The sequence below is a fragment of the Ictidomys tridecemlineatus genome, unplaced genomic scaffold (genome assembly GCF_052094955.1).
Source record: "Ictidomys tridecemlineatus isolate mIctTri1 unplaced genomic scaffold, mIctTri1.hap1 Scaffold_54, whole genome shotgun sequence".
Taxonomy (NCBI): Eukaryota; Metazoa; Chordata; class Mammalia; order Rodentia; family Sciuridae; genus Ictidomys; species Ictidomys tridecemlineatus.
Window position 1 is genome coordinate 841648 of NW_027523576.1, and position 17742 is coordinate 859389.

General features: G+C 41.9%; 1 pseudogene across 1 annotated transcript in view; it reads right to left on the reverse strand.

Annotated features, from left to right (window-relative positions):
- LOC144373964 (phosphatidate cytidylyltransferase, mitochondrial-like) overlaps window positions 1-11792 on the reverse strand; it is a 48622-nt pseudogene extending 36830 nt beyond the window's left edge. Inside the window, exons 1-3 of the transcript XR_013433511.1 lie at window positions 11401-11792; window positions 8877-9059; window positions 5937-6029 (exon numbers count right to left, since the gene is read on the reverse strand). The product of XR_013433511.1 is annotated as a phosphatidate cytidylyltransferase, mitochondrial-like (transcript). The remainder of the gene's footprint in view (window positions 1-5936; window positions 6030-8876; window positions 9060-11400) is intronic.
- Window positions 11793-17742: the final 5950 nt, after the last annotated feature.

A 17742-nucleotide genomic window follows, 5' to 3' on the forward strand; every position in this document is an offset into this window, starting at 1 on the left:
GTGAAGTATACCTTAATAAAGCTATTACAAAAAAACCAATGCTGCATTACTGGCTGGGGTGTAGCTCAGTGGTAGACACCTTGGCTAGCATGCCTGAGGCCCTGGGTTCCATCTCTAGAGCCCTGAAAGATAAAAAGAAACTTCAAACAAAATTATCTCTACAGGGCTAGGGTTGTGGCTCAGTGGTAGAGCACTTGCCTAGCACATGCAGGGCACTGGGTTCTATCCTCAGCACCATATAAAAATGAATAAATAAAATAAAGGTATAAAAAATGTTAGGGCTATTGTTGTGGCTCAGGGGTAGAGTGCTCACTTAGCACGTGCAAGGCCCTGAGTTTGATCCTCAGCACCACATAAAAATAAATGAATAAAATAAAGGAATTGTGTCCAACTAAAACTGGAAACTAGATATTTTTTTAAAAAATTTTAAATGTTACAAAATCATCTATACATGAAAAACAAGTGAAATGCAAAAATCCCAAATTATGTCAAAGTAATTAGGGAACTGACTTTAACTTGCTTTAGTGTTTTTGTTTTTTTTTTAACTTACAAAAGATTGTTCACATGTTCTATTAAGTAATTTAAATTCCATGGTTCTTCACTTAAAAAATATTTGCAGGGCTTGGGATGTAGTACAGTGGTGACTTGCTCAGACACACACACACACACACACACACACACACACACACACACACACACACACAGCAAATGACTAAATGACTCAGAAACGTAAGTCTGTACTAGAAATCAAAACATGGTATCTCCTCAATTATAAGGTAAGTTGCTAGTAAAGTATAACAGAAATTTAATTTTAAATTCAATTTTTCCCAGAAATGTCCATCTTTTTAACTCCTGCATATTCCTTTTAAAGATTTAACTTGCAAGTAATTGAGGAATTCTATTTCAATTTGCAAAGTGCAAGACAATTTTGGAGTTTTAGACAATATAACAATGTAACTGCTTTTAAAACATAAAAACAAAGAATTCGTACTCTTTCTCATAATTCTTAAAATAACCACCCATTTTTCTTGTTGAAAATGCTACTATCCTTTCAACAGATTTGCTCAAGTTTGATTAATACTTGCTGCCATCTAGAGGGAAAAATGATTGCTGAAAGACTTACCACAGAGAAGTCCGCTTAACTGTGATTTCCACAGGAGTGGAAAAAACTGGGGGCAGGATCAGGAGGGAGTCACTTCACCTGTTTATCATTTTCACTTTTTAAAAAGATAAGTCTTTTTTTTTTTTTTTTGGTACTAGTGATAAAATCCAGGGGTGCTCTACCACTGAGATACACCTCCAGCCCTTTTTATTTTTTCTTTTGAGACAGGGTCTTACTAAATTGCTGAGGCTGGCCTCAAACTTGTGATCCTCCTGCCTCAGCCTCCCAGGTCCCTGGGATTCAGGTGTGAGCTACCATGGCAAGCTTTTATTTTATTTTCTAAATTAGGCAAGAAATTCATAGTTTTGTTTAAGGTAAATGTAGCTGCTACTCCTTGTCTTGGACTGCTTTTATTTTACAAGAACATATGACATTTAGATAAATTCTGAGATCAGGCCATAGGGTGTAGCTCAGCAGATCACATACTTAGCATGTGCAAGGCCCTGGGTTCGATCCCCAGAACAAAATCAAAACAACAAAACAAAACAAAAAGATAATTTCCAGTACTTACATTCTTAGATTTCAGGGCATCTCAGGTTTCTAACACCATTTTTTTTTAATTTAAAAAATTCCAGGCATAAAGTATAGTACAGAGAATAACGCAATATTTTTGTATTTGATCTTATTTGATCTCAACATAACTGAGATAGCCAGGGATGAAGAGAAGGGAAATATCATTTTTCTGAATGGTTCTGAAGTATCAGGAATTTCAGAACCCTTGTCCACAGATGAAAATATCCCAAGGTGTGAGGGACTCTATCGGTGGCACAAGGTCACAAGATTAGTAAGGGTCACAACTGAGATCCTAACCTTAGCTCTCTTAGACTCTAACTAAAATGCCCATGTTCTTCCCAACATTAATACTCTGTTTCCAATTTTCAACGCTTTTGGGGCGTTGGCAGGGTAAGTACTATTATCCCTATTTTACACATGAATTGACTGACATTCAGAAAGATAAAACCAGGTGCCTGAGTTCGTATAAACTCCTAATAAGCAGTAGGAATTAATATGACCAAACACTTCTAATTCCACATTCATTTATCTTCCTATCAATAACATTTTTAAAAATATTTATTTATTTTTTAGTTATTGGCGGACACAACATCTTTGTATGTGGGGCTGGAGGATCGAACCCGGGCCGCACGCATGCCAGGTGAGCGCGCTACCGCTTGAGCCACATCCCCAGCCCCTATCAATAACATTTTTAAAATTATAAAACCCTTAGAAGTAAAATGAATATTTATATATTTTCAATTGCATTTATTTGCTTAATTATGAGCTTTACCTGTTATCCAGTCTAAGAATGAGAAATTCATCTATAGATATTTGAAATTATTTCAGTAAGCTTATTGTTTCTGGATGTTTAAAAAATGTATGTATGGGCTGGGGGTGTGGCTCAGTGGTAGAGCACCTGCCTAGCATGTGTGAGGCCTTGGGTTCCATTTCTAGCACCACACATACAAAACAAAACAAAACAAAACAAAAAGCACCTGGCAAATTCTTTTGTTTGTCAGACACAGAAATTTTTTCTTTTTCTATTTGGGGCTATTTATGGATTATAGAGATTTGGTAAAGTATACTCCAAAAGGAAATTACAACCTTTCCTTTCTCCCTACTTAATCATCCCTGAAAAATTTTAAAATTTATGGTGAATATTCTTATTTTACGGTAATATAGTTATTTCCTTAGGTTTAATAAGAATCTGTTTCTTGGGCTGGGGCTGTAGCTCAGTGGCAGAGCACTTGCCTAGCATGTGTAAGGCACTGGGTTTGATCCTCAGCACCACATAAAAATTTAAAAAAGGTAAAAAAAAAGAGTAAAATAAAGGCATTCTGTCCATCTACAACTAAAAAAAAAAATTTTTTTAAAAGAATCTGTTTTACTTGGGTGGGGAAATATAGCTCAATGGTAGGGCACTTGCCTAGTATGTGCAAGACCCTAGGCTTGATCCTCAGCACTGCCAAATAATAATAATAATAATAACCATAATTATAAAATGATTTTACTGAAGGAAAATTTATAAGTGTACATATTTGAAAGATTTGGCTTGATAAATTTTTATACATGTGTATACATGTATAATATGCTCAAGTATTTCTGCATATTTTAATGAATTATACAATTTTTTCTGTTTTTTATTGGTGCATATTATTTATATAGAAGGGTGGGGGTTTCATTGTGGTATATACATATATAAATAAAGTGTAATTTGGTCAGTTTCACTTTCTAGCATTCCCCAATTCCCCTCCGCTTCTCTACTTCCTCTACCTTAGTGGTTGGTCTCCCTTCTATTTTCACTGAATTCTTTTTTCCTCCCAGTTTCATCCCTCCATCTTTCAGATATGAAAGAAAACATATCTCTAGTTTTCACATATGATACTGTGAGTCTGACTTATTTCACTCAAAATTATGATCTCTGGTTCCATCCAATTTCCTGCAAATGACAGAATTTGTTCTTTGTTGGGAAGAGTTTTATTCTTTCTGAATAAAATTCCATTTACACTACTAAATTTTAAGCCCAGGTTCAAAGCAAGAGCATCTTGACAGCCCATATACACAAATAAAGAAATTTTTCTGACACAGACCAAATGAACTATGACAGTAGAAATCTCTTATTTTTCCCCATAGCTCACTATAAAAGGAGGTAGGGGTTGCTGTTATGGGAGATACCTGAGAACAACCCATCTGCTATTTTTGGAGCCTAAGACCCTGGTCAGTATAATGAAAATTTTCCTTGGGAGGTGTATGAGATTGACAACTGTGACTAGTTAGCACAGTTCTTTCTTTTGCTATACTGGGGATTGAACCCAGGGGCACTTTAACACTGAGCTACATCCCCAGCCCTTTTTATTTTTTATTTTGAGATTGGTTCTTGCTAAGGTGCTGCAGCTGGTCTTAAACTTGTGATCCTCCTGCCTCAACCTCCTGAGTTACTGGAATTCTAGATGTATGCCATTGCACCTGGCTCAAGTAGTTCTTAAAAAAGAAGCTTTCTCAGAAAATAGGCCATACTTTTGAAAAAAAGAAAAAAGATGATAGTTGCAAACACTTGTTAAAAGTTCAAGTTCCTTCCCACTTCTTTGTCCCTGTTCCTTTCTATCAAAGCCATGGAGAAGCCAAAACCCCACAGTCTCTTTCAGGAGCATCCCCAATGAGGTAAGAATATAGTGACAGGACATCACCACTGGCCTCAGGAGGATAAAACAGGGTCCAGAATACCATTCTCCCCTGGAATGACGGCCTGACTCATTCATTCACTCAATAGTTACTGACTGCTTTCTGTGTGACAGACATTGTCCTGTCTTTTTCGAGGAGACAACGGTGGACACGTAGTGCCCTGAGCTTCTAGAAGAGAAGATGAGGATGTACATAGTACAGACAGAGGTGCCACTAAGGCACTGGACACCTTCTCTGCCAACTCCCCAAATGGACTGACCCTGTACCTGAGGGGGACAATCTGTCTTTTACTCCCAGCATCTGACACCAAATGTGTGGGGCTTTTTCTGTCACACCAACAAATTCTCCAACTTTTTGGACACCAGTTGTGTGTCCTACAATAGAATTTAATTTTGATATTATCTATCTCGAGCTATATAGAGAATCCTTAAGTTAGGGGCTCAATCCCACACAACTAAGTAGCTGTAAATTTCCACAATCCCTTCCTCTGGGTTGATAATTTGTTAGAAGGGCTCACAGAACTCAGGAAGGCTTACTTACTATTACCAGCTTATTCTAAAGTATCCAACTCAGGATCAGCTAAATAGAGTGATGCAGGGGTTGGGGATGTAGCTCAGTGGTAAAATACTTAACATGTGCAAGACCCTAGGTTTGATACCAAGCATATGAAGGAGGAGAAGGAGGAAGAGGAGGAGGAGGAGGGAGGAGAGATGAGGAAGGAATAAGTAGGGGGAAGGAGTATGAAGAAGAAAAGGAGGAGGGGGAAGAAGAAGAAGAGGAGGAGAAGGAAGGAAGGAGGAGAAGGAGAAGAAAGAGGAAGAGGAGGAGGAATAGTAGTAGTAGTAGGAGGAGGACAAGGTATCGTTGGGTGGGACTGGGAACTGAGCTCTGCGCCCACTCTAAAGACCCCATCCTCCCAGCACCTCAATGTGTTTGTTCATCAACATGGAAACCATCAGAACTCTGTTACTGAGGGTTTTATGGGGGTCCCACTACCTAGGCATGATTGATTAATTCACTGCCATTGAGAGTAACTCAATCTCCAGCCACTCACCCCTTCCAGAGGTGGGTGGAAAATGGGAGGTAGGGATGAAAGTTCCAGCCCATTAAGCACATTGGTGGTTTCTCTGGTAACCAGCCCCTATCCTGAAGCTATCTAGGGCCCATCAAGGGTCACCTGGGAAGGCTGTGGATGAGGCTTAGTGGTTTAGTGCTTACCTAGCATGCACATGCATGAGGCCCTGGGTTCAAGCCAGAAAGAAAAAAAAAAAGAGTCCCCTCATTAGATGAACTCAGGTATGGTTGAAAGGGACTTGTTATTCCTAACACTTAGGAATTCTAAGGCTTTTAGGAGCTCTGTGCCACAAGCCAAAGACAAAAACCAACCATATATTTCTTATTATGTCACAATATCACAACATAATATCTGGACATTGGTAATGAATTATAAAGGTAATTCATTAAAGGTAGAAAGAGGAGGAATCTAATAGGCATTTCCATTTCCTAGAGTTCCATCTCATTGCAATCACAAGGATTAAAAGTCAAGTTAGGTTCAGAGACACCCTAATTATGGCAGCCTAAAAAAACACACACTCACCGGTTTTTGGAGGCGTCCAGCAATGTATAAGTTATTCCAGTTGAGGAGATCTTCAATTAGAATACTGGTGCTAATAACCCCATATTTGATAAGCTGAAAAAGGAAAGAAATGGGTGAAAAAAAAAGCCAAATATCAGGTTGTTTCTTATGCAAGTACAAAACATAAGGAAACACATCAAATTCTGGACCAGAGTAGGACCTTGATTTCCAAAGTCACTCAAAATGCCTTCCATGGAAATACCCACATCTCCACCAAAACTCTTTGAGAGGTTTAATGTCTAAAACAGATTTGGAACTCAGATATGGTTCAAGATACAGTTCAAAGTACAGGAGGTGAGGTGATCACAAACTTAGGTCCATGTGATGTTAAAGGCAGAATGGCTCTTAGACACCATTCTGCAAAAAAACCAAAACAAATAAAAAAAAAACTAGACCTTTCCAAATGTTTGAGAAATATTGTTTTAGTTCATGTTCTCCATCTGAGAAATAAAAAGCTGAGGCCCAGAAAGAATAAATTAAATACTCCAAATGGCAACAGTACTAATAGAGTTAAAACTAGGTCTAGAGCCAGGCATAGTATGCACCTATAGACCCAGATATTTGGGAGGCTGAGGCAGGAGGATGGCTTGAGCCTGTAGTATGGGACCAGCCCAAACAATTCCGAGAGACCCTGTCACTTTCCAAAACAAAACAAGGCTGGGAATATACTCAGCAGTGCTTAACTAGCATGTATGTGGCCCTAGGTTTCATCTCTAGTACCACAAAAACAAACAAATAAACAAACTAGATCCTAGAATTTTAGTTCCCAATGTTCTTTTCATTGCAAAGTAACAGAAAGTTTCTTTAATTAAAAGTTTTAACTGATATCCTTTACATAGTCAATTCCTCTATTGCTGTTGACTTTGAAAGGCTTATAGTTACAAAGCAACATCCCCAAATAAAACCTCTTTATCAATGCTAAACACATGGAATTATGGTCAAGTCAATTTCCATAATAATTTGTATAAACCCTGAATGTAGATTTCCCAGGTTACAAAGTCCTATTTGTGTTAATAAATACCTTCAGATCCACTTTACTCAACTTTGGTATCCAAATAGCCTTCTCAGGCTGCACATATGTAAAAAGTATCTAAAGAATTTCAATTAAAATGTACAGTCCCCTTGGTATACAATTTTGCCTAAACCTTTAGTTACTGGAGCATGTAATACTGTTTGAAAGTTACTAATTAGAGATAGGCTCAGCATAACATTAATTATGGATAAAGAACACAGTTATGTGTTTTGCATGAATAAGTGGAAGTGGCAGGTTGGGCTTTTCCCTCCACTAGGCCACAGGACTGCAGAAACCATTCTTGCTACAGGCAAGTAATAGCTGGGGGGCAGGAGGGGGGACAGTAGAAACAGCACAAGCCTAGAAATCAAGGAGCCTGTCACTAACTAGGGGCCTGACCTTACAGAAGGTGTTCTCTCTAAACCTTCATTTCCTCATCTGCAAAATGCAGGTGCAACTAGGTGTAGTGGTGCATAGCTGGAACCCCAGCTACTCAGAGGCTCAGGCAGGAGGATTATAAGGATGAGGCCAGTTTGAGCAACTCAGCAAGAAGCTGTTTCAAAATATAATTTAAAAAGGGGTGAGGAAGTTGCTCAGTGGTAGAGTGCCCCTGGGTTCATACCTTAGTACCATATAAAAGGAAAAAAAATGCAAGGGAAGCAGGATAGGACCTCAACCAGAAAAGCAAATAGACGGCCTTAAGGATTTACAGACATCACCAGTCAATCACAGCACATTCCTCAGCCAAGTTCAGATCCTTCTCAAGTCAGTATTCCAGTCTCCTGCCCTTTAACGCATGCTCCTTTGAGCAGTTACATGAGCATTACCAGACAGCTTGTAAAATATGCAGCATCTCAGGTTCCATACCAGACTACTCAATCAGAATCTGTACTTTAAAAGATCCCCACATTATTCATATGCCTATAAGTATGCTCCAAAAATCAGCAGGAGTGTCAATCTAGCAACTGAAGCCCATACCTCATTCTTAACCCAACTAATCTCCAGGAGGCAACTGAGTTAGATCCCCACTGGTCTTCACATTTTGGGGATCCACTTAGCTCTTGACAGTCCTCTTAAGATACTGACATGCTTCATCTGGTTTGCTTTTCATCTCGTTTGCTTTTTTTTTTTTTTGGTAGTGCTAGTGCTATAGATCAAACTCAGGAACTCATACATGCTAGGCAAGCACTCTACCACTAAGCTACAACCCAAACCTCTGGGCTGTTTCTCCTCTAAAAGATAGGCAAGAGTCTCTGATGTCAGACAATCCCTCTTTGGGGACCTTTGCTCTCTAACACCCCACTCTTGAATCCCATTCAGGTGTTAACACCAAGAGGTTCCTGTCTATTACTTGGCCTCACAGACTACCAGCCTCCCTTAATGCCCGCTTCACTTCCAATTTCTTCCTGGGGGTGTCTGTTATCTAGAAGAGATAAGACTGATCTCCACCCTGATCTTGAATAGGGCTGCCTATTCCTCACACTGACCAAACTAGGGTTCTCAAAGTATGGTTCCTAGACCTTTGGTTTCAGTGTCATTTGGAAGCTTGTTAGAAAAGCAAATTCTCCAGCTCCAGCTAGACCTACTGAATCAGAAACTCTGGGGGTGGATCCCTGCAATCTGTGTGTACAATAGATTAAAACTTGGGAACCACTTGGCAAAAAAAAAAAAAAAAAAAAAAACAAGTAACATTCAATCACCTTCTCACATTGCAATCACAATGAAGGGGAGTTGAGGACTCCAGTGCCTGCTCTGTCCCTGGGTTCAGAACATCCAGCAGGAGTGTGACCCTTTCCCACCTGCACAAACATACATATTTCACTGGTGCTCTTTTAACAAAGGTTAATAATTAGCCAAGTTAAGACAAAGGCCCAACGAACGTCACTTACCCTACCATCACACATAATCAATGGATTGTAGTAAACTCCAGCGCCATAGTTATCCTGGACAGATGTGATCATCTTGGGCCCTAAAACTTTTAGAAATGAGTAGTGGCTCCAATTCTTTTTCAGGTTTTCTGAATGCCATGCAATAGGGTCATCTACTGTGAACACAAAATCCAGCATTGCATTCTGTAAAGAAAAGAGAATGAGTTCATTAATTCCTGGAAAAGTGGCTAGATAGAGTGGAACCCTCCCAAATATTGTGCTATTATGATTAGCAGAAGATCTAGGGTCTCCAATCTCTGAAAGCAATGTGAGCTTTGTTTTAATACAAATACTAATTTAATGTGTACTATGTCAGCACTTTATATATAATACATACAGCAACTTACTTTATCTTCACAATAATTCTACAAAGTAGGTATGCAATTATTCCAATTTTATAGGAAAGGAAACCAATGTCCAGGATAAGCACTGTGCCTTGGTACACAAGGCTAATTAGCCACAGACCTAAGTAGCATGGTAATAAATTCTGTGTGCTGAATAATTGTGCTCATTACCTAACTGCAGTTAAATGTGTTCCACTTTTCTTCCAGATCAAAGATCACTTGGACAAACTCTACTAAGTAGTATGTAAAAGGAAATAAGTCATTCACAACTACTAATAAAGTACCTATGAGTTCTGATGGGTCCTAGGGTAGAAGAGCTCAGTCTACTGGAGGGAGTATACAACTTGACTTGATAGAGGAATGCACAATGTACTAATATCACTTAAGAGTGGGGACAGATCCCCAGTGGCTTAGGAGGCTGAGGCAGGAGGATTGCAGGTTCAAAGCCAGTTTCAGGAACTTAATGAGGTTATAAGCAACCTACTGAGACCCTGTCTCAAGATAAAAAATAAAAAGGGCTGAGGATGTGGCTTGATGGTTAAGTATCCTTGGGTTCAATCCATGGTACAAAAAAAAAAAAAAAAAAAAAGATCCAAGAGAACAAGAAGTAGGAATGCTTCTAGGGAAATTAAGTAGGAGTCTTGAAAAAGGCATTCAAGGGAAACAGGGCTGGTAAAAGTACTTGGGGAAACATGAGGAAGGCACAGAGCCATGTACAGGAAACTACTTCTATGGGTAGGAGACAGTCAGGCATGTTCTGGACCTGCAGTTTGGTGCTACTGGAACAAAACATACTTATGTTGTGGGAGATAGGACCAGAGAGGCTGTTTGCCATGCTAGAAAACTTTCCTGCAGAAGAACTAACTTGAGAGTGGAGATAAAGGATGAGGGAAATCTGATAGGTAACCACTAAAAAATTCCAGGGGAGAAACAAAAAGGTTTGAGGCGAGGCACTTGGGGTAGAGACTGGTTTGGAGGAGATTTAGTATTAGAATATACAAGGTTTGTTAACTTGAATGTAGGGGATGAGAGTGAGGGTAAGGAAAGAATCTTTTTTTTTTTTTTTTGGAGGGAAATCCAGTTCTACTCAAAGGAAAACCTTCACTGAAAAATGATGAAGAGTCTACAGGAGACTAAAGGATGCTCTGGGTTTCCCTCACTGTGATCCACAAACCACTGGTGATACTTAAGATGTGAGAAGACATGGGTAAACATTCTTAAATATCTATAATTATGTAAATGTATATTAGAAAAGTAATTAGATCATACTATAATTTCTCACACAACTTCATATGCTGCCAATTTAAAGAACAACATTGTAACAGCATAGATAGGAAATCCAGGCTGTAGATAGCCTCACCAGGAAGTGAATAGGCAAACTTTAACCAAAAGGCAAATTACAGCCAAGTATCTAAGTCCCTATTGCAATTTTCACACTGAATTCTGTAAATCACAATGAAAATTATATTGCTGTTGTGCTCAGCCAACTCTGAAGAGTAACAATGTTTAATCCCCACTAGACACTTGTTAAATATGCTGAGCATGAAGTGCATACACCGGCTAGCCACTAACTGTTGTCCTTAGTTACCTTCACGGTACCTGCCCTGGCCCTACAGACAATTCATCGATTTCCTTGAAATCAGAGGATTATTTTGTATTTTCTCCCACAGCAGCAGATAGGAGGAGCTCAAACGTGGCTGCGCATGAGAATTGAGCGACGTTTTTCAAATTCCTGAAGCCCAGCATCATTCTAGACGAGTTAAATCAGGAATCTCAGGTAGAACCCAGCAATTCTTTTTTTTTTTTTTAAGCTCCCTAGAAAATTCCAACGTAGTATCCAGGTTGAAAACTGAATTCGAATTTAGCAACTGTTTTTCTTTCTTTCACCGTGCCTAGGCAACAGTTTTTCCCTTCACCTAACTGCAGCTCCCAAGTGGATTCCTAAATTATCCTTCAAAACTCAGCTCACGTTCTCGTTATACTAAGAACACTTCTGAACGATTTGCATCCTCCTAATTGACGCCTGGAGTACGCAGCAGGCCACCCTAGGGGTCCGAAGGGAGAACAAGCAGAATCCTGGCAATGGGGTGGACCGCGGGGAAGCCACATGGGGAAGGTCTGGTCTCTGGGGCCGGGCTCACCTTCTGGTCTGAATTGGGACCCGCCTGGCGGTACACCCCGGAGCCATAGGCGAAAGCCAGGCTCAGCTCCTCGGGGAAGTGAGACAGGATCTTGCGGAAGGCCACCCCCGAGCTGTGCAGCGCCTGCAGCGCCTGCAGCACCATGGGTCAGAGGCTGACAGAAAACCGAGGATCCTTGGCGGAGCAGGGCGAAGGAACACAGTAGCAGGGATAAGTGGTTAAGGGTGAGGAAATGGAAGTGGGGACACCCGCTCAAACGTATGACGACTGAGTGGAGAGGTGGGACTTCAAATACTCGCACGCAGTTGGAGCGGTCGGTCTGTCAGAACCGAAGGTGAGAGGAGCGCCCTGTGAGGCTCAGGTGGGCGGCGGTCTCGCAGGCGCAGCTTCCTCTCCGGGCCCCGCCTCTCACGCACACGCGCTTCAAAGGCGCAAGAGACGGCGCGCGCCGGTGTGTGAGGACGCGGGAGCTCTGCAGAGTCCCCTGGTGGTCGGAGGAGCGCTCTGCAGGCCTGGCTTGAGGCTGCAACTTTAAGCGGGTCTGGGGGATGGGTGGGAGGTGCAGGTTCATGTCAGCTTACATAAACTGCTCTTGTGTCTAAGGAATCTTCTGTAACTCTCTCCTCAAAGCCACAGTTTTAAGAAATGACTATAAAATTGTGTGTGTTGAAGGTTTTTTTCCTAATGAAGCAAAGCCTCATATATAGAATTAACTATTCTAAAGTACACACACAGTTCAGTGCTATTTGTTCTTTAACAATGTGGTGCAACCATCATTTCTTTATGATTTTAAATTGAAGGATTTTTTTGGGGGGGAGGTGGGCATTAGGGATTGAACCCAGGGGCATTTTGTCACTGAGTTACATCCCCAGCTCTTTTTATTTTTGAGACAGGGTCTCACTAGGTTGCTAAGGCTATCCTTGAATTTGTGATCCTTATACCCAAGCCTCTTGAGTAGCTAGGATTACAAGCGTGTGCCACTGCGCCCAGCTTGAAGGAGATTTTGAAGGTTTAAAACACAAGTAAATTTTAAATTATGCCAAATTCCACCATCTGGAGATTAAAAGCTGTTAATATTTGGCTATGGTTTCTTCCTAATAAAACCCTTTTCAAATCCAATGAAGGATACGAAAGTGCTCCACAAATAGAAAAGGACTGCACACATGTCCTCTGATATTTGAGTTTAATTTTAAGGGCAGAGAAGACTCTCTGCCCCTTTGCCTTGGGGATTGGTCTCACATCAGGTGAGATGTGGTTTCTGGATCAAACAGAACCTGAGGGTAGAAAAGATCTTAGAGGTCTCTTCTTCATTTACAACCACAGACATTTGCTCAAGATCACCTGGAGTTTCAGGATGCAGCTTGATACCCAGGACAGACACTTTATAGCTACTCATTCTGCTCCTATATATTCTGCATCTCAACAATGGGTCAAGCATGGTGGTGCACACCTGTAGACCCAGCTACTTAGAGGGCTGAAGCAGGAGGATTGATTGAGCCCAGAGATTTTGAGGCCAGCCTAGGCAATAAGGACCCCATTTCAAAAAGAGGAAAGAAGGAAAAAAGAAAGTTGTAATATCTAACATTTAGGTAACGTGGGCATATTTTCACATGAATTTCTCATTTATCCCCCCCTCTAGTACCCTGTGGAAGGAGGTAATTGCTTCTATTTAACAGATAATGTTAAAGGTACATGCCATGTCACATCATTCTGTAGCAAAACCAGAGCTAAAACTCAGGTCTGGCTCCACCTAGTGGTTCTTTTCACAATTCTCTCTCCTTTCCTTCAGGGGTTTTGAATACCAACCTGTTGGAGTGAGCCTTTAGCTTAGATTGGTGTAGGCAGAAAAGAGGCCCAGAAAAAACTGTTACCCTAAGGCCACCATGAATGAAATGGTGACTCCTGGGTGGTATAAGCAGAGAAAAGTGAGATAATTCAATAGGAAAAATTAATTGTGGTTAAGTGCTGAGAAATTTGAGATGAATAGATCAGGGTTATAGCCATGCAGGAACTAGAGGTGTATGGAGGAGATACAAGGAAATCAGAATATAACGTGTAGTCATGAACCTGGGCACCCAGCCTTCTAGTAATATCCTTCGAAAAAGGGAACATTAATCAGTTCTGGGTGTGCAGGGGAGAGACCACAGGAAGAAGCACTGTTGCCAGGTCTTGAAGGATGGGTAGCAGTTTATCACACAGAAAACAGGAGAGGTTCCACAAAGAAAGGCACGGTGGCTCATGCTTGTCATCCCAGCAGTGTGGGAGGCTGAAGCAGGAGGATCACAAGTTTGAGGTCAACCTGGCCAATTTAGTGAGGTTCTGCCTCAAGACAAAATATGAAAAGGGCTGGGTTATGTAACTCAGTGGAAGTTCAATTCCCAAGACCGCCAAAAAAAAAAGAAAAAAAAATCGATTGTGACATGGCTTCTCAGCTTCAGTGGGACAGCTAACCTACTGGTCCTTGCTGAAAAGGAGCCACGGAGCAGTGGAGTGGCCTCATGAATGGCAAGTGCCAAGCCGGCCTGCTACCACAGGGAGCCCAAAGCACAGGCAGGACAAAGCCACCGACCTGCCCTTCTCTGCCACCAGGTCTGGGCACAGTATGGATACAGAAGCCTGTTTCACACAGTGCTGCAGTCCCATACCAAGACCTCAGCCTCCTGCTTCCTGAGGTGCCACCAGAAAATGAAAGTGGGACAGGCTTGGGACTCAAGAACTGACCAATAGCATTAGCACATCTCCAAGCCCTAATTAGCATAAGTTTGGACCAATAGCGGTGAACCGATTGGTTTGTAAACTCCTAGACCAAACCCCTCCGTTTTGGAAGACTTGCTATAGAGTTCTCCTATTTGGGGTTTAGTAAGGTGTCTGTCTCTGAGTTTTAACAAATTCTGATATTACACTTATTCACCCTCAGTTAGAAGTCCCACAGTTCTTGGCTTCAGAGGTCTGCACCTCATGCAATCTGTATCTGTCACCAGAGACACAAAAACTGCCTGCTAGTAGGAGCAGGGACAGCAGGGAGTTGAGCTTTTCCTGGAAACTCTTGTTTTAACTGGCTTAATGATAGGCTCTGGGGTGGGGTGTGTGGCCTGCTTAGCATGTGTGGGACCCTCCATTCAATACCCAGCACCCAAAGTAACAAATAATAGGCATCACTAAAAACTTACTGTGCCTAAGCACTCTCTATCCTCTACCCCCATTTTTTCCCCATTCCAAAGACTCTGAGGCAAGTTCTGTAAGATGATCATCATTTTTTTACCTCTGGAAATCAAGACCCTGAAGGGAAGAGCAGATTATCCAGTCAGAGGGAGCTGAATGAGAAATCTGGGGTTGAACCCAGGACTGCCTTATCCACGTCCAGGTCTTTCCCACTGGGTTTAAATCCCTTCTGAAATGCTCATGGTGCAAGAGAAGAAAATGGATATATTTCAGAAGCAGGAGCGGTGGCCAAAGGCACAGCCTAGAGATGATAATAAGGGAGGCAGAAGGGAGACGTGGTGCATTTCATTCTCTCTGTGGAAGCACAGAGATTTTGGTTGGTTCCTACTAGATATCACCCTAGCCCCAGATTGCCACACTCACAGTGGGATTGCACTGAACCCCTTCATTGAAACACTGCATTAACCACAGGACCAGGCGTTTCTTTTTAATCTTCTTTCTTTCCTTGAGAAAATAGCTCAACTCTTTCCTGTGTGCAGAAGTGAATCCATGCTCAAAAAAGGAGTAAACATTATAAAATGCGTGTATTATTCCCTCAGAGGTAGGCACCAGTGATGTTTGTTACATCAGTGGGTTGATGCCCAGGGTCCCGTGGAGCCCACCATACAGCTGCGGTGGGTCAGAGGTGCAGGGAACCGGCACTGACACCAGCCAGAGTTCACTGGAGCCCCTACAGCCCTAATCTATAACTCCAACCTACTGCTTCCTGCCAGGAGGAAATGAAAGTGGGGTAGACTTGAACTAAAACTAGGACTCAAGCATTGACCAATAGCATTAGTACATTTCTGCCTCATTAGCATAAGATTGGACCAATAGTAGTGAACCAAGTGCTATATGGATCCCTAGACCAGGATCCTCCATTCTGTGCAGGTCTGCTGGTCTCTGCCGAGAAGCTATACCAGAGATGCAGGGCAGCAGTCCTAGAGGATTGAAGCCCCAGGCTGTGTGGAGCCCTCCACAGTGTCTGGGGTGTAGCTAATTTGTACTGAAGCAAGCCAAAATGTCCTGATCTGTTACCCTATAGCAGCCTGGTCTGCTCACTGGGGATACCTGCTGTAGAAGTGTATTCCTTCTAGTGCCTTCTTCACCTACAATCTCAATTTCTTGCTTCCTACCATGAGAAATTGAAAGTGGGGTAGATTTGAATGAAAGTTGAGACTCAAGAATTGACCGTCAGTGCTACCACATTCCCGTCTCTATCTGGCATAAATTTGGACCAGTCATGGTGAACCAAGTGGCATACGAACCCCTAGACCAGAATATGTGCTGTAGAGTCATCTCCTTCGCTGCCACTGTAAGGTGTTCATTCCTGGTTTTGGGGCAAAACCTACTGTGATGTCTACTCATCCTGAGGAAGAACTGTGAAATTCCCAGGCTGCAGACACCAGCATGTCATGCAGATGTTATTGGTCAGCAGAAGCAGAAAACCTTCTGCCTTACTTATTAGCGGAAGCAGGGAATCAGCTTTACCTCAAAGCTCTGGTTTTAATAGGACTAATAATAATGGCCCGGGTGTGTGGCTTAGTGATAGGGCACATACTTAGTGTGGGTGTGTGTGTGTGTGGGGGGGCCTCTATTCAATCCCCAGCATCCAAAGTAACAAATAATAGGCATCATTAAAAACTTACTGTGCCTAAGCACTGTCTATACTTTACACCCCCCCCCGCCTTTTTTTCCCCCATTCCAAAGACTCTGAGGCAAGTTCCCTAAGAATGTGCATCATTTTTTACCTTTGGAAATCAAGACCCTGAAGGGAAGAGCAGATTATGCAGTCAGAGTGAGTAGAATGAGAAATCTGTGTTTTTAACCCAGGACTGCCTCATCCGCGTCCAGGTCTTTCCCACTGGGTTTAAATCCCTTCTGAAATGTTCATGGTGCAAGAGAAGAAAATAAACATATTTCAGAAGCAGGAGCGGTGGCCAAAGGCATAGCCTAGAGATTAATAAGGGAGGCAGAAGGGAGACGTGGTGCGTTTCCATCTCGCTGTTCGAGCACAGAGATTTTGGTTGGTTCCTACTAGATATCACTCTTGCCCAGATGGTTACACTCACAGTGGGATTGCACTGAACCCCTTCATCGGAACACTGCATTAACCACAGGACCAGGCATTTCTTTTTTAAGTCTTCCTTCTTCCCTTGAGAAAATAGTTCAGCTCTTTCCTGTTTGCAGAAGTGAATCCATGCTCATGAAAATGTAAACTTTACAAAATGTGTGCATTATCCCTCAGAGGTAGGCACTAGTCATGTTTGGTATGTATTTTTTTCAGATATGTTATATGAATATATTAACATTAAAAAGATGTTTAAATGGAATCATGATAAGATACTGTTGTAGGGACAAACGAGGCAAGGCACCAAAGATAGCAGGAAACAGTTCAGAGGGCGCAGCTTTTGGTGTAATCAATTCCCTGAACCCCGAGTTCAGGTAGTTTCAGAGTTTTATACTCAGCATATAAGGGGAGTGGTTCAGAAGTTCATAGTCTGCAGAAGTTCACATAAAAGCAACTTTTTCTTTCACTGTTCTGGGCAGGTTAACCCTTCAAGGACAACACCTGGGAAGGGGAGAGCTTCTTCTCCCCTCTCTTTCCTCCCCTGCCAGCTGTTACCATGGAGCCCAGTTGGTAACTTATCTTTAAAAAACGTAGACATCTCTGTGAAGCTTAGCTCAAGGCCAGAAGCCTAGTTTGTACATTTCTACAAACTATTATACTGGATATGTTTGTGAAAAACTAGTAAGAGGGTGTCCAGCATCTGGAGTGCTGGAATCTTCCCGGCCAGTGGCCAAGTAAAACAGGGTGATACGAAAATAGGAAGCTAATCTACATTGAACTCTTTTGCAGAGACTCTTTTGCTGACAGTCCTAAAAATCAGCCATGGTGAAGATTTCTGGAGAGGCCCAGTTAAGACTTTCTGTGCAGAAAGGAGGTGCCACTTCAATACTATTGACAGGTCTCCCTGACTGCCAGGCTTGGATGGCGGGTCTACTGGTCTCTGCTGAGAAGTGGTCCTGGAACCCAAAAGGGAAGGAACGTGGGGTAATGGCACCAGTGGGTTGAAGCCCAGGGCCTTGTGGAGCCTGCCATTCTGGTGCAGCGAGCCAAGGCACACTGACCGGTCACCC